Here is a 26,902-nt window from a genome sequence, read left to right as displayed (position 1 = left end):
CATAGGTGGCCACACTATGGCATTTTGCGTAGTAAATTTTCAAAAGTTTGGGGGGTGCGGGTTTGCCTAACTTTCTCGAAAAAGAGACCAGGGCCGATGTTGCTCGCTGGAAGAGAAGTTTTCTGCTGGCCGTGGCCTGTCGCCAACTTAAAGAATCGTCCACAAGGATGCCCAGGTATGAATAAACAGAGGTTTTCTTCAGTCTTGTTTTGTCCATCAAGATTGGTTTGGAATTCTTGACCTTAGGACCAATATGCATGGTAAATGTCTTTTTTATATTAATTTTAAGACCAAGAGAACCCATAAAGCTGCAGTATTTATTAAGTTGTTTTTGGAGTTGATTCAGCGTTCGAGCTGAAATGACCGAGTCATCTGCATATAGCAGTTTTGGTATGGGACGATGGTTTATCTATATATAAAGCTTTGTAACCTAAGAGTGAATGGATTACTAAATCAGTCTCCTTTCCATTAACATATGCTTTATTACAGCAAATATTCACTGTTGGTTGTAGTGACACTCACGTTGATAGATTTTCTCGCTACTTTGAGGATGTAACAAAGTGACTGATGAAAATCGTGTTCGTTTTTTACCCTGTCCCACTTATGAAGACTTAAGGAAGCAATTATCCTAAGCCCATATGCCAAAAGGAAGGCACGTGCCATGGGAAGGAGCCCTTTATAGTAATTCAGCACACCCTGAGATTCTAACACACCTCCTTCAGGATGTGCATCTAAGCCAGTCTTGACAATCATGTGGACATTCAGGGCCTACTGCAACGTCACACCACGCTCATGTCACAACCTGCTCAACTCAAAACCCGATCTGTGCAGCTGCCACTGTTATGGTTGAATTGTGTACCATGCCGGTGCCCTTTTATGCGGTGATGCTGTTGGTTGAAACTAGTCCTGTATACAAAATACTTATATAACAGCACTGTTCCATCCTTAAAGGCAGGGAGATGTGGCCCCAACGGTTAGCTGTGATAAAGAGTGTCTGTCAAGCTGAGTAAAGGTCAGCCTACCAGACACTCTTTACTTTCAGGTCCGGCAGCCAGGCGCAAGACATGCGCTAAATGCACTGACACCTGACGGTCTGATCGGAACTGTGCCAGGCTGAAGAGGCCACAGCCCTGTAGGTTTGAGCTCTTCAGCGTGGCAACACGAACAATGGACCTCCCCCTCGCGAGAAGGGGAACTTCACTGAAAGCCTCGGACCTGGGCGCTTCAGTTTTAACTCCTGTAGAACCCAAGGCCGAGCGTCTCTCATTGATACCTCATCACAGACCGGTGTGGGGTGAGTAGTCTCACTGACCCATCCCACTCTGCCAGCAGAAGGTAAGTATTTGGGGCAGATTTTCAAGCCCCTTGCGCCACTTTTGCGTCTCTTTTTCCATTTTAAATGTGACGCAAAAGTGGCGCAGGGGGCTTGTAAATCTGCCCCTATGTTTTTTAATGTTTGGTGCAAGCATGTGTATGTATGAATGTATTTGTGAGTGCGTGCTGTGAATGGGTGTGTGAGTGCTTGTGTGTGGTGGGTGTATGCATGTATGCTTGTGAAAGGATGGGGGTGTGAGGGCGTGTAGATGGATGAGTGTAGTATGTGCGTGTGGCCCACCCGCATCCCCTTCTGCTTGTTTTGCAGCTGCCCTTGAACACAAACACAAATACCCACAAGTTTCACGCACCTTTGCACCTCACCTTCCTGTATGCTTTAGTCAGTCGATACCAGCAGGCAGCCTGGATTCGAGGCTTCCTGTAAACATCTGGGCCAACAGCCGCAGTAGGAGTTATTTTCTGTGTTTCTGCCATGATGAGACGGCCGTTTATGTAATATCAATAGATAGTTGTGGGGCAGATCGATAAGGTTATGTTTATGACGGTGCTCGTCATGCTTTTCTAAAGTGATACATAGCTGGGGAAATGACTTTTATGGCAACGGTACTACTGCGTTATGTATTGTAATGACTCACTCTTTTTATTATTTGTTACCAACTGATGCACATTTTATAGATAATAAAAAATGTGCTGATATTTTTGAATTTTCAAACGACCAGCGTTGGCACAGAGGGCTTTTTCTCTTTGTGTTTCATTCTGAAGGCAGCAGGCTTTGTCCAACGATAACAACGTGCATTAAATTAAATGCTAACATGTCTCCCTCTGGAAAACAAGGCCAGCCCCGGTGCGTCAAGTGGGAGCATTTAGCAGATCCTGCTCTCAGCAATTACACAGCGCGCGCTAAAAGTGTCCTATGAGGAGGGGGGTGGGCGAGCAGAGCCCAGGCACTCCACAATGCCAGCAGAGCAGCACGTGGCGCAGACTGAACTCCCTGCCCTTTGCATGCTCGATGCGCAACACATACCGGGATGGGTAGAGAGTGACATTTCAAGGCTTGGACAAAGTAGCCAGTTGCCCAGGACTCTACCTTCCAAGGGACCGATCGGAAATTGAATTTTTTTTAATCTTCTGTCTACTTTCCTCTCTCAACCTTTAACATGTTATTCAATCAGTGGTGACTGGTGGCCTTTAAAAGCTGTGGGGCATAATCTTTGGGCTCTAATACCAGTGGGAGAGCAGACTTCTCAGTAGGTTCGAGGGGGGGGGGCGCTCACTCAGTCTCACACTGACTCACCCACTCACTTACTCACTCACTCACTCTCTGTCTCACTCACTCTCTGTCTCACTCACTCTCTGTCTCACTCACTCTGTCTCACTCACTCTCTGTCTCTCTCTGTCTCACTCTGTCTCATTCTCACTCTAACTCGCTCACTTAGTCTCATTCATTCTTATTCAGTCTAACTCAGTTTCACTCAATCTCATTCATTCTTATTCAGCTCCAGCCACTCTCACTCAATAAATCCCACTCTGACACACCTATTACTCATTCTCTCTTAGACTCCCCCAGTCTCACACTGTCTCACACATTTCTACTTTGTCCCACTCATTCTCTGACTCACTTATTCTAACGCATTCTCTGGCTCACTCAGACTGTGACCCCCTCATTCTCACTTGGTACCACTAATTTTCACTCATTGTCAGTCACTCAATCTTGCTCTTATTCATTCAGTTTCATTGACTCAACTATTATCAATCATTCTCAATAATTACCTACTCAATCCCACTCATTCAGACTCAATCTGACAACATCAGCCTCACTGGTTTTCACTCTGTCTCACTCATTTTGACTCACTCAGACTGTGACTCAATCAGACTGTGACTCACTAAGCCTTAAACACAGTAACACTCACTGTTATTCTCCCACACAGTAAACATCAGTTATTCTACCTTACAGTTAACCTCAGTGTTATTATCCCTCACAGTTACACTTACAGCCATTCTCCCTCACAGTAAAACTCATTGATATTCTCACACCCAGTTACACTCACTGTAATTCTCCCCCACAGTTGCACTCACTGACATTCTCCCTCACATTTACACTCAATCATTCTTCGTCATAGTAACACCCTCTATCATTCTACCGCATGGTTATACTCACTGTCATGCTCCCTCACTCAATATAATTCATTCACCCTCATACTCACTCTTCCTATCAACCATTGTCACTCAATGACTAATCCACTGATTCCCTTACTTTCACTTTCACTTACACAAACATACACACATGCTGTTTTTTACAGACACACTCCTAACCTCAAACACACACACTACATATATGCACAGCACACAGCATTTAAAAGCTTTAAAGCTTTTTACTTACCTTACTGCAGGTCCTGTTTGGAAGATTGCTTCTTTAGGCTTCCAGCGGTGGGACATGAAAGTGAAACCTCAAACCTGTCCAGCATAGATTTGAAGATTTAGTCTCTGCTCTTTCACCCCACCGTCTCTCAGCTCTGTGAGGAGCTGGTAAAGGGTGGGGTGACCAGCTGTTTGGCGTGTATCTGTGGACACTGCAGGGCTTACGCCTGCAGCACTCATGTCTCCCTTTGACCCCTAGCACGTCACAATAGAGGAAGCACATAGCCTTGCCAGGGCCCCATTGCCAGGAATAGAATTTCTCCAGCCCTGGTGAACTCTCTCTGAAGGATGGTGCAGCCATCCAACTGGAAGTGTTGCCAGACCAAAGGAGATCACCATATTGTTTTTTTATTTTGATTCCTTTATTGGCATTTTAATCAAGAGTCTCCACATTAAGTACTGAATACAATAGCAAACATATCCTTGAAGTAGATGGACAGACACATCCCATCATAGATAGATTGACAATACTCGGGTAGCAGATCATCCAGCAATATGGAGGGGGTACCAGGGTGGAGGAATCAAAAAATGGATGTGAACCCAAAACACCGTAGTTTACCCTATTTTCCAGAGTAGTAGCCAATGCGTAGACCACAAAATAAATCAAAGCAGTAACTCCTATAACCCTTTGGCTGGTGCTGCCAAGTGCAGCTAATTGGAATGGTGGTGACGTGAGTGGCAGGAGCTTACTACAAACATGGAGGGAAAAGTGGACAAGTGGTTGGTCCAGGAGGAGTTTCAAGTTTCAAGTTTAATTTTATTTGTTTGATTACTTAAAATCTTACAAAAAGGAGCTAAAACTTCACCAATGTTTAAAATGATAAAACAATCGAATTTAATTAATTTCCAAGGAGTTTAATATATATCGCACACATTTAATTGTCTAATAACCAGTCCTTAATGATTATTTCAAGAGCTGTATCCTTTAAAATCCATATTCACATAGTCTATTGTTTGGTCAGATAAAAGCCTCCAATTTTTTCTGTACTGTGCAAAGGAATTTGACAAATGCAGAACTCATTGGCAGATCTTCTGGATTTAGACTTACAATCAGAGCCTGTCTGCATGTCCTTACACCACGCATGATGAACATTCTTTTAAGCATAGTTTTTCTTTCGATTTCCAAATCCGGGAAAGACACAATAAAATGTTTTCTTCTAGTTTACAAAGCCTGCATAAGTTATTTCCTTGTAATCTTTTCCATGGCGCTAAGTGACATGTGCCTGGAAAGGAGCCAAATCTAGCTTTATTAAAAATGTGTTTATTTTTCTTAGACCATGGTGTTTCCAGGTAAATGTGGACCTTTTTTTTCTCAAATCCAGACAATTGACCATGCATGGCTGCATTTAACCAGAATGTCTTTATCCATGATCATGTAGAGGTATTTAGTGAGTTTATTTATTGTTTTTTTGAAGCTCTCCAATGTAATTGTGGTTTTCCAGATTGGTGTTATACCAAATTCTGCTATTGCGCTATTTAGGTAGGAGCTGACAATTGTATTTGTTTTATTATTTTCTTCCTGCCACAATAAACAGGACATTTCGTTCTCCTGATCGTTTTTTATTCTGTTCCATACTTTTAGTATGTGCGCCTTCCTTGCGTAGCGTTGATTGTTTAACCCAAACTCAAGTCTCACTTGGGCTTGTGAGGCATTCTTCGGGAGAAAAAATAAAGATCTGTACGTTTTGGCCACGGGTATATTAATAATCTCAGCATCTTTACCATTAAGTGCCTCACTACCATAGGTTAATGCGGGCAGTAGTTTTGCGGCAATTATTTTTAATAAAGGGTGATAGGACAGATCTGTTGATTTCTGAATGATTTTAAATGCCCCGACCAGGGAGTTGGCTTTCCTTGTAATGTCTGTTTTTTGTGTCTGAAAATTGCTGTGGTCATTAAAAGTAACTCCTAAGTATTTATAATCAGTCACTTGCTCCAATTTTTTGCCGTCCAAAAACCATTTATGTTTGGACTTAAGATGCACATTTTTCGATATAACAATTACCTTGGTCTTAGCTTCATTTATTCGCATGCCATTTTTTTGTGAATACCTAAAAATCCCTTCGATTAATTGTTGCATGTCAACTTTAGTTTGACTTAAAAGTACAACATCGTCTGCATATAATAGGTTAGATGTCAGTTTGTTTGCTAACCTAGGAGGATGTGCATTGATTTCATTTAGGTCAGTAGAAAGGTCAGCTAAAAATGAATTAAAAAGTAAGGGGGCCAGAACCACCCTTGTTTCAAACCACTTGATGTAGGGATTGTATTGGTTAGTGTATTTCCCTCACCTAACCTCACCCTTACCCGAGTTTCTGTGTGCAGGAGCCAGATCATTTTTAACAGGTTATGCGGAATTCCTTGGCTGTTAAGTTTTTCCCAAAGAAGTTCTCTGTCGACACAGTCAAAAGCGGACTTAAAGTCTACGAAACATAGGTATAGTGGTTTTTTAACTGTAATTGCTTTGTCAATTAGTATTGATAGTATTAAAATGTTTATGGAAGTACCAAGGCCCTTAATAAAGCCTGTTTGGTTCGGAGGAAGTACCTGTTTCACCTTTGCCCATTCAGTTAGATTCTTCAGTAGGATTCCAGTAAGCAACTTTGCGTCGGTATCCTGCAATGTAATTAGGCGATAGTTTTCAAGTGATTGCCAGTTTCCTTTCTTCAGGATAGGTGTAATCAACGACCGTCTCCATGATTTAGGGATTTGGCCACTTTCGGCTACCTCTCTAAAAACATCTGTAAGAAAAATAGACCAGAAATCCGGTGTTTCCTTGTACAGAGCAAATGGTATACCATTAGGACTAGGTGCCCCATCCTTTTGTCTTTTAATTATCCCGGCCACTTGAGTTTTGGTTATTAGGATTTCACAGTCGCCTTCTTGGTCAGCTTTTGTGCACATCAGACTGTCGGCTGGTTGTTTGTGTGCTTTGGATTCTGGATCTAGATGATTTTTTAGGAACGTCACCCATTCTTCTTCCGATAAGCTAGATCCAATGGCAGCTTTATTTGGTCTGGCTAGGCCATTAATTAGTGTCCAGAACTCCCGCAAGTTTGTTAAGGTGCTTGCATGGAAGATTTTTGTCAAAAGGTCTTGTTTGTCTTTATTTTTTTCATTCCAAATTAACTTCCTTAAAGTGCAATTTGTATTTTTTAATGATGCCAGAAGTTCCTCATTGAGAGGGGACTTGGTTATCTGTTTCCTAAGCCTGTTTCTCATGGTTCTAGTTTTCCTTACGGCATATGGAAGAAAGATGTTAGTTTTTATTCTTTCCTTGGATTTGTTCTTTTTCCTTTGATCACCTGTCTATGCTGTATTGTAGGTCACTATTTTCTGTGTAAATTCAGCCCACCGGTCAAGGGCAGTCAACTTTATTTGATTGTCAAAGCATTACTCAACTAGATCTTTTGCCATTGCTATTATCTCATCCATGTTTTCGGGCTTCCATACAAGTTTCTTATAATTGATGGTACCAATCTGTCCTTGTAATGTCAAGTGCTTTTCAAATTTTGGGCAGAATAACTTTATCTTAATAATTTGTTGACTATGATCACTGTTCAACACTTTTTTTAGGCAGTAGGATGACACTCTGTTGAAAGTACACAATGATGTAAATGTGTAATCAATAGATAAATTACCACTAGTTGAGTAAAAAGAATAAGCTGGTGGACAGTCCATTGTGAATCTACCATTTAGTATCCTGAGACCAAGCGATTCCATGTCCTTTATCAAATTTATCCCTATTTTATTTTGTTTATTAGATGTTCCAGGTTCCATTATTGGATCCGGTATTTCCCATTGTTGGTTTGGGATTGAACAAAATCATCCCGCACAAAGGATGCCAACAAGTTTGTATTAAAGTCACCTGTTATGATATAGTCTGCAAATGGCTCTTCCAAGATTAGCTCCAGAAGCAAGTTATTTAAGGCAGTAATCATCTCTTTTTTTGATTTCTGTTTCGGAGGTATATGTATATTGACAAGAATCAGGATTTTATATGACTTGCATCTGTGCGCTTTATATCGTACTTTTACTACGAGTAAATTTGGATTGTTTGTCTGTATTTGCTCATGTTTTGCGTCTAATACTAATGGAACATATGTTGCCAGGCCTCCGCAGGGGCGGCCAAACTTCTTGTATTTGATTGCTGGTACAAAATATCCCTTGTAGTTTTTTAACATAGGTGGGTCTATTGACCATGTTTCCTGCAATAATAGTAGTTGGCTTTGATCCGAGAGACCTTCTATTTTGGCATCCATTAACTTGCTACAAATCCCCTTGATGTTCCATGAGAATATTTTTATTATAGAGGTAACCATACTCTGCTCTTGTAATAGTACTTGTGACCAGTGTTGTCAATGTTCCTTCTTGCCTTGCAAGGCTGCTGTAATCCATATTTCCTTTACATCATTGGCGTCGTCTTTCTTTAGGCTCTTGGGACATTTTTTATCTTCAATGAATGATTTGCCAAGAGTATTTTTTGGAATAGAAAAAACACTCTTGTTTCTTTCAGGCAATAATTTTGGTTGACGTTCAATGTGTAGGAGTGGAGGGGCGATGCTCAAACAGCTTTAGGTCAAAGAAAGGGGTGCGCCAAGGCTGCATCTTGGCCCCCCTTCTATTTACTATCTACATAAATGGCTTGGGGAAGTCCCTGTTAGCAGGCAATGTAGATGTCCCTCGGGTAGGTGGGAAGCAGGTCCCGGCTCTCCTATATGCAGATGACGCCGTTCTCATCGCCCGTATGGGCATCGGACTACAGACCCTATTGGAGCTATTTGGTTCTTTTATGGGAAACCTAGACGTAAAGATTAACGCAACCAAATCACACACAATGATTGTGGGCCCACAGAAAAGTAAATCACACACAAAAACCTTTACCTGTAAGGGCGAGGTTCTCTCCAGGGTCCCTGTTTTTCCATATCTAGGGATCCTGTTTGATGAGAAAGGCACCTGGGCCCCGCAGATCAAGGCCAAGAATATCTCTCTTGAACGGTCCACAGCAGCCCTGATGGCCTTCACAAAAAGACTAGGGGCCAAACCAATGGAAGCTGTGTCGAAAGTTTATAAAAGCAAGTGTGTTTCCATTGCTTCATATGGTTCAGCTCTGTGGGGGTATGTTAACTTGGATAGTCTTCAGAGGGTAGAAAACAAGCTTATCAGACGAATTTTATCGGTCCCAAATTCTACACCTACCTACTCTATACACGAGGAAGTAGGCCTTCCCTACATTATAGATGGACTGAAAATGGCTCCTTTACTTTTCTGGGCTAATACCTGGTTAAATACAGAGCTGTCTTTAAATCACAGTATTCTTAAAGATGTGACTGCAAGGGAGGGGGCAATGAAAATATTATGGCTGAAATACATAAAGTCATCATTTACTGCCCTTGGGAGACCTGATCTATACACAACACCTTCAAATATTAGGAGGGCAGACATTGCATGGATCAAGCAGGAATTCCAGGGGAGGGCCCGACTAGAGAGAGAGGAGCTTGAAGTTAACAAACCATCAGTAAGAGCACATCTGGTCTTATCCTCTTCCCCCTCTATGGAACCATATTTGCAATTTGTCACTAAACCCTTGCATAGATTTTTATTAACTAGACTTAGAATGAACTTGATCCACTATTCGCTAGGTCGTTTTCCTGTGTGGGAAAAACCAGAGCATGCACCACCTTGTGAGTGTGATCAGTTCTCTAATCAGGACACTCTTCATTTTAAGTTTTTCTGTGGGCTATATAATGTAGAGAGGGGAAAATATCTAATACCTCTTTTGAAAACCATGGGCTTTACACAAGTGAGACCGGCTTTACTTTTTCTGCAACGGTTACCCAACGCACATGTCACTTTTTGTGTTGCGAGCTTCCTTACAGCCGCTTATAGAGGAAGAAACAAAAGAATCCCTAGAACTGTATTATTTTAAACTAAAATTGTACTAACATATTCATTTTAATTTAATTTTAAATATTTTATGGCGTTCAAATGATTTACTTTTTTAAGAAGATGTGTAAATAAATGTATTGTGGGTGCTTTCAAAATATTTTAAATGTATGTATTATCTTTGCCTTTTATGATTTTAACAAAAATCGAATAAAGTGTATTTTGACTGACTGACTGTGTAGGAGTGGAGTTGGATAGACCTTCGGTAGTGGCTGGCTGATCAGTATACCCCATTCAAGAAAGGTACCATGCTCTTTCAGGATTAAGTCCACTAATGGTCCTGTGGCTACTGTAATAGCATTAGCGGTAGGCTTCCTTCAGGGTTTGGCTGAAAGCCCACACATATAATGTCTTCTGAGGTTATCATTTCAAGCTTTGTGATCGATTTCAACAGTCGGAGGAAATTTCCTCTATTTAGAATGTCTTGTGTTTCTTTTGATTCGTAAAGTGGTTTGAGGACAAGTTGTGTGGACCTATTTGTTTTGCCGCTAGTGGCTCTATTTCTTCTGTATTCTGTATAAATGAGCTGCCTATTCTGACCTCTTCTTTCAATTACTAGGTTATTTTGGATGTTTGGGAATGTCAAATCATCTGTTGGTTCTTTTTCGTTCCAAGATTGTGGCTTTATTTTCTTGATCCAAGTTTCGTTCCTTTCCTCCAAATCTTCTTTTTGGTTACGATTCCTAAGGATGCCAAGCGGAGATTTTTTGTCTTATTCGCTTGGTATTAATGGGCTTATGTGATTTTGTCGGTCATTCTCATTAGGTGAGGATGTTCTGGGTTACGATATAGGCATTGACACCTTTTCTTTGGTCATACACTTAGTTTGGTCACTTCGGAAATCAGTATATATAGGCTCTTTTATTACACATCCGTTTCTATTAATTATTTGCTTTACTCCTTCTTCCTGAGCTTTATTTTGTTGTGTTTCATGAAATTGTCAGTTAGTGTACTGACATTAACTTGTGCCGGTTTTTGTTTGCCACTGGACGCTAATGATTTGGAAAAAAACTCGTAGTGTTTTACATCTCCCTTAATAGTTTTTGAGCCTTCTGTTTGGTTTTTCACGTTGATGTTACTTTTTGCTCTATTCGTTTCCTTATTGTTACCCTCTACTGAATTGAATTGGATATGTTTTTTTCCTTCTTCATTCCTAGTTGGCAAAGAGTCAGATTTAGAATCTATTGATGTTCCTGTTTCTCTGTTAGATGTGACCGTTTCAGTACTCAATTGCGAAGTGTTTTCCTTTTTAGCCTTATTTCTCGCTTTACGCAGCTTTTTTCTCTGTGTTTTTGTTGGTTCAAAGGCTACCATTTCCTCTTCCTTTACACCTTCTATATACGATTCATAAGGTGGGCTCAGCATTATTTGGTCATCTCCGATACGATTTAGTTCTTGGTTTATATTCGGTTTTATGATCCAATTTGATATGTTAGTAGTATCCATTTTTTGTAGTACTTGCTCCTGTTTTTCTACGGGTGTAATGTCACTGATGCTAGATTGATGAGCAGTTTCCTTACATATATCCTTTTTTCTTGTGCAGACACTGTTTTTGACATCCTCCAGAATTGATTTCATGACCTCCGGTATCGTTACCAGTTTGTTGATTATTGGGGAACATGAGCACTCAATGTAGCTTGATGGTGGTGCATTTTGTGCTTTTATGATTAGTTTATTTAGTTCAGCTAGTTTGTTCTCAATTCTGGCAACTGCGTTGGCCCTAAATCCCAAGATATCTATTTGAATGTCCATTTTGTTAGATTGTGCTGCTAATGCCTCAAGAGTTAATACTGAAGTTTGGTAGTATATGTCCCATATTGTTCCTGCGTCCAGTTTATCTTGTTCTTTTGTTTTGTTGTTCCCATTTATTTATTTGAGATCCGACGTATCATGGGTACCTTCGTGATTATTTTCTCTCTCTAGAAGTTCTTTATCTGTAATTGGTGATAAATATTTTGGCGTAGGATCCCTGATATTGTTATTGAGATTTTTCATTATAGTTACAAAGCCATCTGTCGATACTTTTAAATCATTACTACCTGTCCTGTTGTTAGTATTAGGTGGGTAAAATTCACCGGTTGTAACTGTTCTTTAATTCCGTAGCTTTGTACTATATTATTTTCTCTGCCAACTATTGTTTGTGAGGTTAGACCATATTCCTATTTAGTTAATCCAATGTCTGCTTGTTGTTTACCTTGTACACCATGTACGTACTCAACTTTTACTTGCTCGCGGTTGTCTCAGTGCCCTGCTGGTAAGGCTGAGAGATATTCATCTGATATATTATCCTGTTGTTTTCTAATGACCACTTTGGCCTCTAATGGGATTGGAGCCCCTTCATTAATATTCAGTTGTTTTCTAATGACCACTTTAGCATCTAATGGGGTTGGAGCCCCTTCGTTAATTGTGATCTTGGTGGTATCAAGGTTGTTGAGATCCTTTGATCTTTCATCTGTGAATTCATCAAATATAGTGATTTGGCCTTCGCTCTGCCCGCTCCCAATGTTTACTTGTTGGTTCAAAGTGTGGTCACTGATCCCACATTCGTCAGATAGGTCCAAGTTCTCTTTAGATATATTTATTGGTTTGATTGGTTTAATTCGAGACTGTAACGTTTTTAGTTCTGGCTCTAGTTGCATTGACATAGGTGCCGTAGCTGGATCTTTCATAAAGTCAAATTTCTGTGGAATTTTTGTAGACTTTTCAAACATCCTCGCTATCGGTGAAATTAGCGTCTGAGTCGCCCCCCTCATTTCTTCCTTAACCATAGATTTCTTTAGAGCCTTAGGTGCTTGGTTTTTCCGGGTGCGCTTCTTTGAAGTACCCACTGATCTTTCTTTGCCTGATCGCATTACTAGTTGATACCTCACTTTGTCAGTGGGTAAGGTCTGTGTTGTAGAGGTGTTATGTGGTACTTGCTGTGTGCGCACAGAGTACCTGTGAAGGATAGCACTAATCTCCTGCTTTCAGCTCTCCTGCTTCCTGTTCTCGTGCACTCCGTCACCACAACCCACAGATACCGTGGCTTCTTCCTCCTCTTGTTAGAACACTGTTGTTTCAACCTGACTCTTCTGCCTAGTTGTGTGAGAAACCAGTAAATCGCGCACAGGCACAGCGTCTGTCCGTGCCTTCGCAATCCCGTGCATCCACTGCAGACCGTTCTTCCTCCCTAGCCTATCTACTCTCTGCCGTGCACCCTGTCCTCAATCACCAGAGTAAAACCGCCAAGCAGTGGCACTGGCATTCTCTTAGCGCGACATGACACAGTTTTAGCGGTGGGATGCTATAGCGGTAGGCAGGTACTGATAGCAGCCTAGAGCAGCAGCCGTCTGGGATAAGGAAGTGGTACTGGCAGTAGTTGGGTCAATAACCCTTGCAGAGTGGAAAGTACAGAAATTGCGGGAGCTCCGTATTTCAACATTTATACTGGTATCACAACAACTTATGGTGTCGCAGTCATAGTCTCAGTAACAGGGGCAAGTCTCTTTGGGTGTGTTTATTTAGGCGTTTTGACTGTGACTGGGTGTGAAGCTTCTTTATTATGTTTAACTTATTAATCTCCTTAGTGGATGGTTGTCTTTTATTAGGCTTTCATTGGGCTCCCGGGTCTAGAGTACAGGTACATCGACTCCAAAGCAGGGATTCTGCTGCTTGTTGGTTAAGAATCCCCCAGCAGCCTGCTACAAGGGACCGGGTGCTATCACGGTACGATACTTGCAGTAGTTGCAGCAATCCCTGCCCAAGCAGCTGCCCAGCTCCTGCAGAGCACCATGTTTTTTTCTTCAATTTTGCAGTTTTTTTGCAGTGCTCAATGCTCCGTACTCAATGGGGGCTCAACGTGGTGTCAGACTGCTTCCTCCCTGTACCCGCAGCACTCCCCCTACCAGCATCATCCCAGGTGGTCAGTTTATCAGTTTATCAGCTTGCCAGCATTTTTATTCCCCCGTAGTGCCTCAGGGCGGCCTCAGGACGGCCTCTCACCTCTCGACTCCCCCGGACCGACTCTGGTGGCTCTCTCGGTTCCGGACCCTGGTCTCTGGCCCCAATCTTACTCTTGCCACTGCCGCAGATTCACCTCAGATTTTGCCGAAATCAGTTTAGACGCCGCCGTAGCCGTCGCCGCCGTAGCTTCTCCCTCCTTGCAGCTTCTTGGTGGCGGAGGCGGGCAGCTGTGCGGTTTAGTGTTCGCAGCTCTCTGGTGCGCTCTACTGGCAGCAACTCGCAGAAAGCCTGGGCAGTTGCAGAGGTTCCAGGAAGTGGGTAGAATCCAGAGATGACCGACCAAGGAGGCCATGGACAGCTCTTAGCTCTTACCGAAGCTCTTGCACTTAACGTGAACGTGTGCTACTTTGGGATCGTTTTCTGTATGGTGATTGATGGTGATATGTGGATTCAGAAAACCTCGACGTGCCCTGGGGGTCTTTAGTCCCAAAGTCCCAAAGTCCCAGAGACCCACGCAGCCCGCGGTCTCCACAGCCCTCCGCTTGGCTCAGCATGGCTCCTCCTCTGTACACAGCCCTGTATGCAGCCTCTGAATACAGCCCAGTATCCAGCCCTCCACACGGCTCCTTCTCTGTATGCAGCCTCTATGATGGTCCCGCTGCGAGATCGCTGCGATTCACAGCTTCGGCATTCGGCTCTCCACTACTCTGTTGCAGGCAGGCAGAGCAGGCAAAAGCAGGTAAAGCAGGTAAAGGATTCAGAAAACCTCGACGTGCCCTGGGGGTCTTTAGTCCCAAAGTCCCAGAGACCCTCGCAGCCCCCTCGGCCTCCACAGCCCTCCGCTTGGCTCAGCGTGGCTCCTCCTCTGTACACAGCCCTGTATGCAGCCTCTGAATACAGCCCAGTATCCAGCCCTCCACACAGCTCCTTCTCTGTATGCAGCCTCTGTGATGGTCCCTCTGCGAGATCACTGCGATTCACAGCTTCAGCATTCGGCTCTCCACTACTCCATTGCAGGCAGGCAGAGCAGGCAAAAGCAGGTAAAGCCGCAACCCCAAAGCGTCTTTTTTGCTGGCTCGCTGGCTCACGGTTCTCTGCGTTTGTTTTATCAGCGGCGGTATGCAGTGTTCCTGGCTGCCTGCTTCGCTTCACTGTCTCTGCCTCTATAGACGCGCTCACTCCAGTCTCCTGCAAAAGATGGAGGAGGAGGAGGAAGAAGAGAGGGGTGAGTCTCCACAGAGTCCAACCCAAAGAGCTTGTTGTCCCCCATGGCCTCTGGTGATCATGCAGGTGTAGATGAATGGGATGCCTAGTGGAAAAGTCTGGCCACCCTTGAAGGAGAGCAGATTCAGGCTGTCGAACAATTTAAGAACATAAGTAGCCCACAACGTGCCAGCTCCACCCCTAGCTTCTGCTAAAGCACATGTGTGAGTCTCCTGAAGCCAATGCTTGATTGTAAGCAGATGAGGGGCTTTCCAGGCCATGTTCTTAAAAAGGGCCAATACTAAATTGACCAGCTTTAGGGGATGTTTAGTGCTTTTAGTGCACTGTGTAATCCCCAAGAGACAGAGAAGTGGGTCCGGTCGACAGATGTGTCAACACCTGGCTCAATGTGCGCAATTACTATGTAAAGAAATGTAGCAAAAGTGTAGCCACATCTCAGGCACGCCAGGGACACCACTGGAAACATTTTGTGCAGACGATGTGGGGGTAAGGTAAGTTTGATGTAAGTAGTTAAACTGTGTGAATTTGAGATGGGCATTGCAAGAAACTTGCTTCACCCACTCCAAGACCATGGTCCACGGCATAGTGATAATTTCTGTGGCCAGGCTCTCATACCATTTGGGGTTGCCTTTGGTTAAATATTCTTTGCATCCCCCCTGCAGCCTTGCATATAATGCAGAATCAGCACGATGGCCCAGCCCGTGTGCTAAGAAGCACTGCAGGTCCAGGTGCAAAGACAGCTCATCCTGCATGTAGTCTAAGAATCCTCGATCGCTGACATAAGTGCATTGCGTGCTAAAAAAAGACCAGCTCTGAGCCCATAAAGTTCCTGCAGCTCCTGGAAAGAGAGCAGAACATTGTCACTGTATAGGTCGCCCAATTGGGTGAACCCAACTTAACACCATGAAGAAGGAACCCCATTAGAATTTTCTTGGCTGGTACACTTCAAAGAGGAAGCATCGGTGCATAAGGGGTCGGTGCACATCTGGGTTGCATATACCGAATCCAAATAGCTTGCCCACAGGTGTGAGCATGGCCAGTCCCCTGGCTGGACCACCTGGTGAAAGCAGACATTCCAGTGCATCATTCCAGTACATCCATGCCCCTAAAGTCTGCCCGAACCAGGCCATCTTCCGTTGTTCCATCTTCAACCAACCAATGCATAGGCCACTGAAGTTGAGCTGCTGCGAAGTACAGCTCCAAGTCTGGGACTCCAAGAGCTCAGTATATTTATTATCCCAAGAATGAATATTAGGTTATTATTCTTGGTGCAAACCTTAAACAGGCCAAAAAAAAAAGCCCCTGAGTTTTCACATTCATTGCAAGGATATCCTTTGGAATGAGATTCAGGTGATTTTATCACATGTAAAGCGGGCCAGGATTTTGCCTGACAACTGACATTTTTTTTCCATGGTGGAGGACCTAAGCTGCCTTACACCTACCTAACTCGAATTTAGTAATAGGTGTAAGTGGATGGGACGGGAAACATTGATACGTCGCATGCCATTACAATGCAGTCGTTACAACAACTGCGTTGTTACATCGCAGACCATTACAACGCAGGTTGTTACAATGACTTGCTGTAGGGGGCAGAAGGTGTTGGATTTAAACTCAACTCCTTCCCTACTGTTGCACAGACTGGAGTTGGAATAGTAAATTATACTATTAGAACATCCAGTGCCCCCTACAGCAAGTAGTTGTAACTACTTGCGTTGTAATGGTATGCAATGTAACAACGCGGTCGTTATAACATCCGTGTTGTAATGGCATGCGATGTATCAGATGTGTTGTAATGTGTCATATTCGGATTGGACTTTGTCCAGTTGCCAATTTTACATTGGAGGTTTACAGTTGTTATTCTGTTGAATCATTAATTGTTTGACTTGACAAGACCATTTTTCTTGATTGTTGTCTCAGTTTGGACTCTATCCTTGTGTGGAAGAGGACCTGTGAGCTTATCATTGCTTGGCTGTCCACGTTACTTAACCAGTCCTGAGGAAGACCCACCATGAGGTGTAATCATTAGCACATACACCAAGGGTCAAAATGTTGAGGATATCCTGATATGTTCTAGGTCAAACCACCATAAAATTGAATTAATGTTGTTAGGGTTGGATATTGAACAATTTGAGGAAAAGGACAGATGTTTGTATTTTTTTTCCTCATTTGCCTCGAACCACAACTAACAGAAAATCAGAAGGCTGCCACTTCGACTCAAGATAGAGAAGTAGGTTGTACGGTGATCTTTTCCTCCCTTTGTCCCCCGCCTACCAGTGGCAAAAACCGACTTCACTCCAGTTGCTGCCCTCCCGTTGTTAAGGAGAGGGTGGTTGCACTCTCTCCAGAATTTTGAGACTGAAACCAGTAGCTAGACAGGCCATCGCCTGCTAAGTAAAAGCTCTTCTCCAGCACATTCTGAGAGTTCTACTGAGGCTTAATCATAGGAAAACAACAAAAAACTCTAAACCAAAGTCCAATTTAGCAGACTACTCCAAATGGCGAGCTTCTTAAACTTCTTTAGTCGGGCCAGTTCTGTTTTGGAGGTTTTATATACTGAGGATAGCCACTCTGCTTGTGTTGGGGGTGTGGACTCAACCCATCTCCTACATATTTCCCACCTGGCCAACAGGATAGCAAAAAATAGAAAGTCTCTATCAGGGCCAGTGATGCCATTAAATACACCAAAGATATGTTCCAGGGAAATTTGTATTGTACGTTCCAGAATAGAAGTTAAGCGATCTCCAACATCCCACCAGAATTCCAAGAGAGACGGGCAAGCCCAAAACATATGTACATCTGGGATACTTTCCAGGTTGCATTTTTTACACCTTGTAGGTGGACCCTTGGAGATTTTAGAGAGCCTGGCTGGGGAAAAGTAAGTCTCTATGTGTCGTGAAATAGTGATTCCTCCTCAGCCAAGCTGGTTTCACGACTGAGAAGAGAATATTATAAGAAATCTTCCACAAGTCCTCCAAATCTGTCTCCGGGATGACTTGCCCCCATAACTCCTCTGCTAACTTGAACTCGCCGTCAATAGCCTCTTCGATAGCCCAATAAAAGAAAGAGACCTCCTTCTTTCCTACAGGCTTATTTGCCAAATGTTCTTCCAGGGGTTTCCCCCAGCCTAACAAACTCCTCAAACTCTGGGACCAACTTTAAATCTGTAAATACTTAAACCTTGAAATTCCACCCTCCAATTTATCACTCAACGTGGCCCACGGTAAGAGAGATCCTTCAACCGCCAGGTCCCCCATACTAATAGGCCCACAGTTTTCAAAGGAACTGCCAACTGATCTTTTAGACAACTGGGAGCTCCCGGACTATCCCAAATGGGAGACAGCCTTGAATAATACTCAAGACCTGTTAGTTTTTTATCCTAGCCCATATTTGAGCTGCGCCACTTAGGACTTTCAGTTTGACTTTTAAAAAAAAACTTTTTGTCCCCATACTTAAACAGAAAACCTTCAGGTGTAAACCCCAATTGTTCCAACATAGCTAAGAACATTTGACCTTTCCCTGAAGTGTCTGGAGATTTTAACAACATTCTGAATTGCGTTAGCTGAAAAGCCCAAGCATAGTATTGAATATCAGGGAGTGCAAAACCACCTTTCTTCCTTCTACGTCTAAGCTTCCTCCATGATATTCTAACAGCTTTGGAGGCCCAAACAAAAGAATGAATGGATTGCTGGAATTTATCCAATAATATTTTTTTTAAATTCAACGGGATGGTGTTGAATAGGAACGTTACCTTTGGCAAAATTTTCATTTTTATTAGATTTACTCTACCCAAGATAGATAATGGGAGGTGAACCCAAGATTTCATGAGTTTTGACACGCTTTCAAGATATTAACAAGATTGACTTTTGCAATTTTATCTATTTCTGGGACAATTTTGATCCCCAGGTAACGCAGTACTTTTTTGGTTTGGTATCGGCATCTCGGCAGGTTCCATGACATAAGCTCGGTTTTATCAGCATTAATGTCATAACCGGAGACTCTGCCAAAATCCCTCGCAAGTTCAATCACCCGAGGGAAAGAGGATTCAAGATCCGACGAAAGAATGTGGATATCGTCGGCATACAGGGCCACCTTCCTCTCCCATGAGCCTCTCTTAAAAGGTGCAATAGCTGGCTCTTCCCTCAGACGTTGGGCAAACGGCTCTATATATAAGTCGAAGAGAAGAGGGGAGAGGGGCAGCCCTGTCTGGTTCCCCTTTTGATTTTAAATTTTCTGCTCGTTCTGCCATTTATCACCAACCTAGCTGAAGGCTTACTATAGATACGGCAGATGGTCCGGCAGAATTTTGGCCCTAGGCTCAACTTCTCCAAAACCGCTATAAGGTATTTCCAATCCACCCTGTCAAATGCTTAAGTTGCATCCAGTGTAATAGCCGCTAGGGGAAGGGAAAAAGCGGACGCAAAATCTATCGCACCAATAAAATCATGAGTCAAATCAGACAGAATCCTACCTTTTGCAAAGCCCTTTTGATCCGTATGTAAAAGTTCACCAGCCATACCCCCTAGTCTGTCCGCCAATATCCTAGAGAACACCTTGTAGTCTGAGTTCAATAAAGATATTGGCCTATATGACCCACATTTTGTGGGAGGTTTACCTGGTTTTAAGATTAGGGTAATATTTGCTTCCCCCATGTGATAGGTGGTTGAGCTCCCTCTATCAAGATTTTATTAAACATCTCAACCATGAAGGGAATAATTATTTCATCCAACTTCTTGTAAACTTCCGTAGGGAGACCATCCGGCCCTGCAGCTTTACCCTTTTTACAATCTAAAAGAGCTTTGATGTGTTATTTCTGGCTCCCAGCTTTCCTGATGAGTTGTATAAAGGGAAGGTAGCTGGATTGGAAGCAGCCAGTCTTGTATGGATAGACTGTCAGTATCACTATCATCCTTATATAAGTCCTCAAAGTAAGCATGGAAGATTTCCCCCATCTCCTCCTCCCTGCTTATCAATGAGTTACTGTGTGTATCCTTTATTTCTTTGATGCGATTCCTGACTCTATACGATTTGGCTTTCCAGGCAAGTAGCCTACTGGCCCCTCCCCATATTCAAAGTGGGCTAGCTTGCTCGATTTCCACCTGCTGGAGATTCTTGTTTGAATTATATTCTCCAAAGAGGCCTTTAATAGATCTAATTCTACCCCTAATGCTTCTCTTAATTCTTGCTCCTCCTCGGTTAAGCTATTAATCTTATTCTCCAACACCTTCATTTGGCACTCTATAGATGTAATTTCCTGTCTGTACTGTCTGTTCTTATAACTAGTTTTATTCATGATCAGCCCCCTTAAAAAGGATTTGGCGGCCCATACCATCATAATTTCTGCCGATCCTATATTGATTTCTAAAAAGGTTTTAACCTCCTGGATTAAATGACCAGTTACAGTTTCATCTAAGAGGAGTGAACGGTCGAAGGTCCACACCCTCTGTTGTTCACGGCCTACTAAATCCAGGTCAATCCATAATGCTGCGTGGTCCGACAAATGGGGGGTCAAATATCCAATGTTCTTTGTATTACCCATCAGATCATTACTAATCAGTATGTAGTCAATTCATGATTTATGTCTATATTTTTTATTGTAAAAAGATACACCCAATTGTGTACCAGATCGCTCCCTCCATATATCACAAGTAGCATGTTGATTCATCATTGTTTTTAAAAAGCCCCTGGATTTAGAAGAAACTACAGCTCTACTTTTTGATGATTTATCCAATTTTGGACTCAAAACCATATTAAAATCCCCTGCCAAAATCGTTGAATCAGGGAATTCTAAAAGATTCGAAAAGATGGTCTTTAGGGTAGAAAGATCATCCTCATTAGGACCATAATAACCCACAATTGTAATCAGGATATTCTCTACAGAAATCTTAATTATCACCCATCTACCACTTGAGTCTGTTTTTACATCTTGTAGTGTAACATTGGCTAATTTTTCAACTAAAATAGCCACCCACCTGAGCTTCCTACAGATATTGTTGGACAGCGCGGGCAGCAGCAACTCACCCACAGCACCAGACCAGGAGCCGTGAGGAAAATGGCTGGGTGCTCCTTTTCCTTCCTCCACGCCATGAGGGAAAAGGCTAGCGTTCGTGGGGCAACTACAACTCCCAACAGCCCCGGGGACCCAAGGCGCACCCATGACGCCCCAGCCTGCGCCCGGAGGCACTAGAAATTCACCAAGCGCCCCCCGCAGCGCGGGACAGCGCGGGTAGCAGCAACTCACCCACAGCACCAGACCAGGAACCGTGAGGGAAACGTCTGGGTGCTCCTTTTCCTTCCTCCACGCCGTGAGGGAAACGGCCAGCATTCGTGGGGCAACTACAACTCCCAGCAGCCCCGGGGACCCAAGGCGCACCTGTGACGCCCCAGACTGTGCCGGAGGCGCTAGAAATTCCCCAAGTGCCCCCCACAGGGCGGGACACGCGCGGGCAGCGCCGGGGCAAAGCCCGGGCCAAGGGCGGGCCCGTCATTGACAGGAAGAGACAGGACAGGACCACCTGGTTTTCTTTTGATACATTATCTCCCCAAAAGACTATTACCACGGAAGTAACTGCTGGACCACAACCCCACTTCACCAAAACTGCAAGTAGATTATTATTCTTGGGGGATTTTGAAACCATACTAACTTTCATAATTGTCAACTCAGACTAAGTAGCTATTTTTTCCTTCAAATTCTAATGGGTTGCGAGTAAATTGCCCTAGGGGACTCTTAGGTTGGAATTCCTAATTGCTGCGTGGAGTGCTTTGGTCTATTGTATTGTATTTTGAATCTATAATTGTATTTGTTTAGCAACTAGCTTAAGGGGTGCTTCTGCTCAATATTGTCTTGAAATGGGGAAATCCACCTGTATCCCGAAAAAAAAGTAACCCGGGCTCAAGCCGCCGTATCCACGCCACCCCCTGTGACATCAATTGATAAAATGTTGCAAAGGGTTATAGGTGTTGTCACTTCTGGAATTCAACAAACTGAAAAGCGGCTTTCAATCCCCCCTGATCTTTGTCTGTCTACCTTGGAACCTCCTATTGAAATTACCCCGTCTGGTTTACTGTCATCTCCTGAAGATGAGATTATGTCTCCCCCACTTCAAGTGGACCCTGTATTAGATTTAACTCCACTCCCAAATGAGGGTATGGGCACTCGTAAGAAGGGGAAGTGTAAGCAGACAGTGACCATTAACAAAAAGGCAAGAATAGGGTGCGGTCCAGGAGTGGAAGTTCGTGCCGATCGGGAACCCATAGTAGAGCCCCCAATTGTCCCTAGTGCTGCACTGAAGTACCCAGCTTGGACCCAGTTATTAATAGCTGACCTCCTGATCCGACTTGGCGACCTGATCAGGCAAGAGGTCGCCCCACTAGCTGAGCAACTAAGATCACTGACAACCATGGTAACCACCAGGCAAATAAATCTGCCCCCTTTGAAACACCACATGGATCTAAGGGGGAGGCTCAACTGCCAATTTAAATTCATGCCTGGGGGTTCCCCCAGATCAACAGGTGACCATTAGCACCCAAGAAGCCACCACACGACAGTCCACAATCAAGGCCCTAGTACTATTCCACATCCCTTGGTCGTGCAGCGTGAGCATGAGCGAACTACAAATTCCATACTGAGGCCAGCTCACGCTATGACAGAGAGTTGCCATCCAATGGCCTGTCCCGCCCACAAATCTCTCAGAACAGGGGTGGCTCAAGATACAAGGAACAAAGAGCAAGGGACTAAGGGTGATGCCATTTTGCCAACCATAGATCTTCCTCCAGAATCATTACCTTATGTAGTTATTCTAACTGGTGTCCCTCCTTTAAATGGTTCCCAGAGGGAGTCGCAGCTGGAACTTAGAAACAAGAGTTTATTTTGGCTAGCATCACACAGGCACTTCCTCTACGTGAGGGCAGGGGAAATTCTGATGGTACAGAGAGTGGATTGGGTGGGACCAAACAGAAAAACTATTGCGGGTGACTGTGTGGTCGTTAACTTTAAAACCCCCCAGATGGTAAGCTCTTTACTTAACAATAGATCTTCCCCCGTTGAGATCTGTACTGGAGTGGGAATGCTCCCTCTGGATCACTATTACTCCAACTGTCCTAATCCTGACAGGCCATTGACTGTCTTAGGGCACACTAAACAGAGGGAAGAGGGACAGTACTTGACCCATAGACATAACTGTTCTAATTTTGACAGGCCAATGACCCTCCTAGGGCACACTAAACTGAGGGAGGAGGAGAAGCCCCAGACCCATAGACATTTTACCGGTAGACCTCTCTTTTATGACTTGCCGGTAAACAATCAATATAGGCCTCTGGAAGATGTTGATTGACCATCAATGACAGAATGCTTGGGTTCCCCTAATAGTAGCAAGGAACAGCAGGAAGGGAACGTGCTGACAGATATAGGGAACCCACAGTGGATGCCCTCCGTCGTCTTGAGTACCAAAACAGAGACACATGAGCAGCTTACCTCGAGGGATGGGATTTTAGTATGCCAATCTCCTCCCTCCCTCTCCATCGGGGATTGTACTAACCAACCCCATTAATTTCCCTGATGACATCGTTAAGTCGCTAAACTGTTCAAACATAACCGAAATTCCCCCTGAATCAATGAGAGGACCCTCTAGCTTGGGTAGAGTCTTGAAGATCTTATCCTGGAATGTGGCAGGCATCAAGGGCAAACTTTCTTGCCCTGCATGGGGCTTGTTTGTGGACCAGTTTGATGTGTGCCTGTTCCAGGAGACATGGGCAAATGAGGATTGTGCAAGGGTGGGCTTTGTTACATTTAACATACCAGCTACCACCAGAGAGAGGGGAAGGCCGTCCGGTGGACTATCCATTTGGGTAGCTTCACATGTGGGCTGCAACCCTACCATCTTAAATAGTTACTCTCATGATATTCAATCGGTAATGCTCACTTTTCCCTCCAAACTGAGATTTGCCATTATTAACATCTATTCGCGGCCTGTAAGCTTGGCCCAGGAATCCAAAACTCCTGAGGAGTTAAACCTCTTTATTCCGATGGTGCCGCTTGATAGTTGGGGGAGACTTAAACTGCCGTTTTGAACCCCTTTTAGGTACTTATGATGTCATCACTAACGAGGAGGACTTGCAGTGGGCCATACCCGATCCACAAGGTCATCCAGTTAAGACTTGGTCTCCTTTAGTACTTCAAACCAACGCCATCCTTCTAAATCACTCCCTGAGGGCCTGTAATGGCCGTACACCCTTGGACAGGCCGAGAAAGCTCACATTTAACAGAACCGGATAGGCTTCTCACATAGACTATATTTTGGTAGAGTATAGGTCATGGCATAGGGTTATGGATTTTGAGGTCATTTTACTTGCTGATAGTAACCATAATGCCTTGACATTATCTCTGAAGGTTCCGGATTCAAGCACATCTCCTGCTATTGAGGCCCCCTTGGATGATAGGCTAACCCTCACTAATAATAGAAGAAGAATAAAGTGGGGGACAATTAAACAATCTCCAGAGAAGTTGCGAGCATTATATGAAATGATTATTCCAACCCTCCAGGAACTTGGCAGTGGTCTGGTTGATGGGGATTATCAAGCCCACACCCATTTGGTTGCATAACTCCATAAGCGGCTGATAGACAACTTAGCAGATTTTTTAAACCCTACTATCCGCCCCCCAAAAAATTATAGGTCATCCTATATGTGGCTTAATGACAGCTGTCGTAAGGCTAAACGAGCGTTATTAGCGGCTATCAAAGGGAAAAATAACCCCCTAACCAAAACCAGGCGGGCTCAATATAAAGAAGTTGTGTCTAGCGCTAAACTGTCCTGGGAAGAAAATAAATGGACGCATAATAAACCCGCCCTGCTGACCCAGGACATGAAAACATTCTGGGCCATAGTAAGAACGGGTAGTAAGGAGGGTAACCTTGCGGGTGAACCAAATCTAGGACGTACAAAGAGAATCCATGGGCACACCTTATATAGAGACTAGTTGTGTAAAGGATCTACCAGTATTAGCTCCCAGACAGGCAATTGAGGCGTGCGATGGGATAACCCTACGTGAGGTTATTTCAGCGATAGAAAAGCTACCAGCTGTAAAAGCACCCGGTTTAGATAAACTGCCTGGGGATTTGTTTCGAGAGGAACAACCATCTGGGGCCCCTATTTGTGGGTGCTATTTAGTGCCATTATGAACGGTATGCCCATTCCTGACACCTGGGCCGGGGTAGAAATAGTCCCAATATTTAAAAAGGGCTCCCCATTACTTCCTGCAAACTACAGACCGATCAGTTTGATCGACATCACGCAAAAGCTGTTTGCACTGGTAATACTAGAACGGATACAGGGCTGGCTGGAAGAAAATGACATAATTAGCCCTTATCAAGATGGATTCAGGAAAAATACCTCCACCTTGGACCAAGTATACAGATTTCAACTGATTACTTGGAAGACGGTATCAATAGAGGGTGGCAGCCTCTATTTGATATTCGTGGACCTGAAAATGGCTTATGATTTGGTGCCCAGATCCAATCTTTGGGGGGTCCTAAGAGATATGGGGATTCCAACTTAGCTACTTGACCTGCTTATCAAGCTGCATGATGCCACCTATGCCCAAGTAAGATGTGGAAGGGGGGTGAATTAACCAATAGGCTCCCAGTTGACAGAGGTGTAAGACAGGGCTGTGTGCTCGCACCGGCCCTGTTCTGCCTCTTTGACAACGCACTCATCCCACTACTTGCAGAGGTCGTAGACAATGATGCCCCTAAGTTAGCAAACAGCAAGGTGGCAGCATTGATGTTTGCTGACGATACCCTCTTGTTATCAAAGACGCCGATGGGTATCCAGAGGCTATTGGACAGGTTTGCTGTATTCTGCAATAACAGGGGTTTGGTGATTAACACCACCAAAACTAAGTTCATGATTGTTAATCTGCCCCAGAAAACATGGCCCAACCCACAATTAAATGGGATAGCATTGGAAAAGGTGTCTGTGTTTGAGTATCTGGGTGTTACCCTAACAGAAGACATGCAGTGGGTGGCCCAGATAGCTAAAGCCAAGCTCAAGCTATCCCAGATCGCTGGGGGCATAGCTAAAATGGCAAGGAAATCATCAACTAAACCCATTGCCCCGCGATTGAGATGTATAGGGCACAAGCGAGGGAAGCTACATTGTATGGGGCGGAACTCTGGGGACACAGCTCGCCCGCTCCTTTAATAGCAATGGAGAACAGTTTCCTTAGACAAATTGTGAGTCTTCCAGCTAGTACCCCGTTAATCCCCTTGCGGCTAGATCTTGGCATCTCCCCGATTGAAGATGAGGGTGCTTTAAGACCTTTATCCTTTTGACGAAGATTGTGGGCGACCCCTGAATTAGCAACATTCCAGGCAGAAACTAGCGAGTTACTATCCTACCCTGGGCTATTGAAAAAGGTTCCTTGGTTTGCACATGTAAAGTACAAATGTGAAAAGCTAGGTAAACCAACTTTGTGGAGCAGACCAGCGGAGACTAGCCCTTTGGTTCCTCAAGCTATATTACCAAGGATCTATCGAACCCAAAAGCTTGAGGCCATTCAATCAAACCCAAAACTAGGTCTTCTTACAATCCAGTTTCTCATTGTGAAGGATAATTATAAACTCAAAACCTTCCTGGAAGATATCCTACCACAGGTAGCAAGGAAACTTTATCTGCAGTTCAGACACAGCACCTTACCCCTACGTGCTTTCACTGCCAAATGGGTTGGGCAAACTCAATATGGGTGCCCTGCATGCAATAGTTAAGAGGAAAGAGAACAGCATGTTTTATTCTTTTGCCCAGGATACCAGGAAGCAAGGCGCTTTTGGTTAGTACAACTTTGCCGTAATTTGGGGTTTGAGGATTGTAGGGAGGCTTTTCGAGTTCTAAAGTATGACACCTCCAAACCCATTGTCTTTGCCGTCTCTCGCTTTTTAAATACAATTTGGCGAAGGAGATGGGGCTTTATTGAGAAGGAAAAACAATCACAAATTGCCAATCAGCATGCATTATTAAATTAAGTGCATAGCAAGTGATTATTACA

This window comes from Lissotriton vulgaris, chromosome 5, assembly GCF_964263255.1.
Source record: "Lissotriton vulgaris chromosome 5, aLisVul1.2, whole genome shotgun sequence".
In the NCBI taxonomy this organism is placed as follows: Eukaryota; Metazoa; Chordata; class Amphibia; order Caudata; family Salamandridae; genus Lissotriton; species Lissotriton vulgaris.
This window is presented reverse-complemented; position numbering follows the sequence as displayed.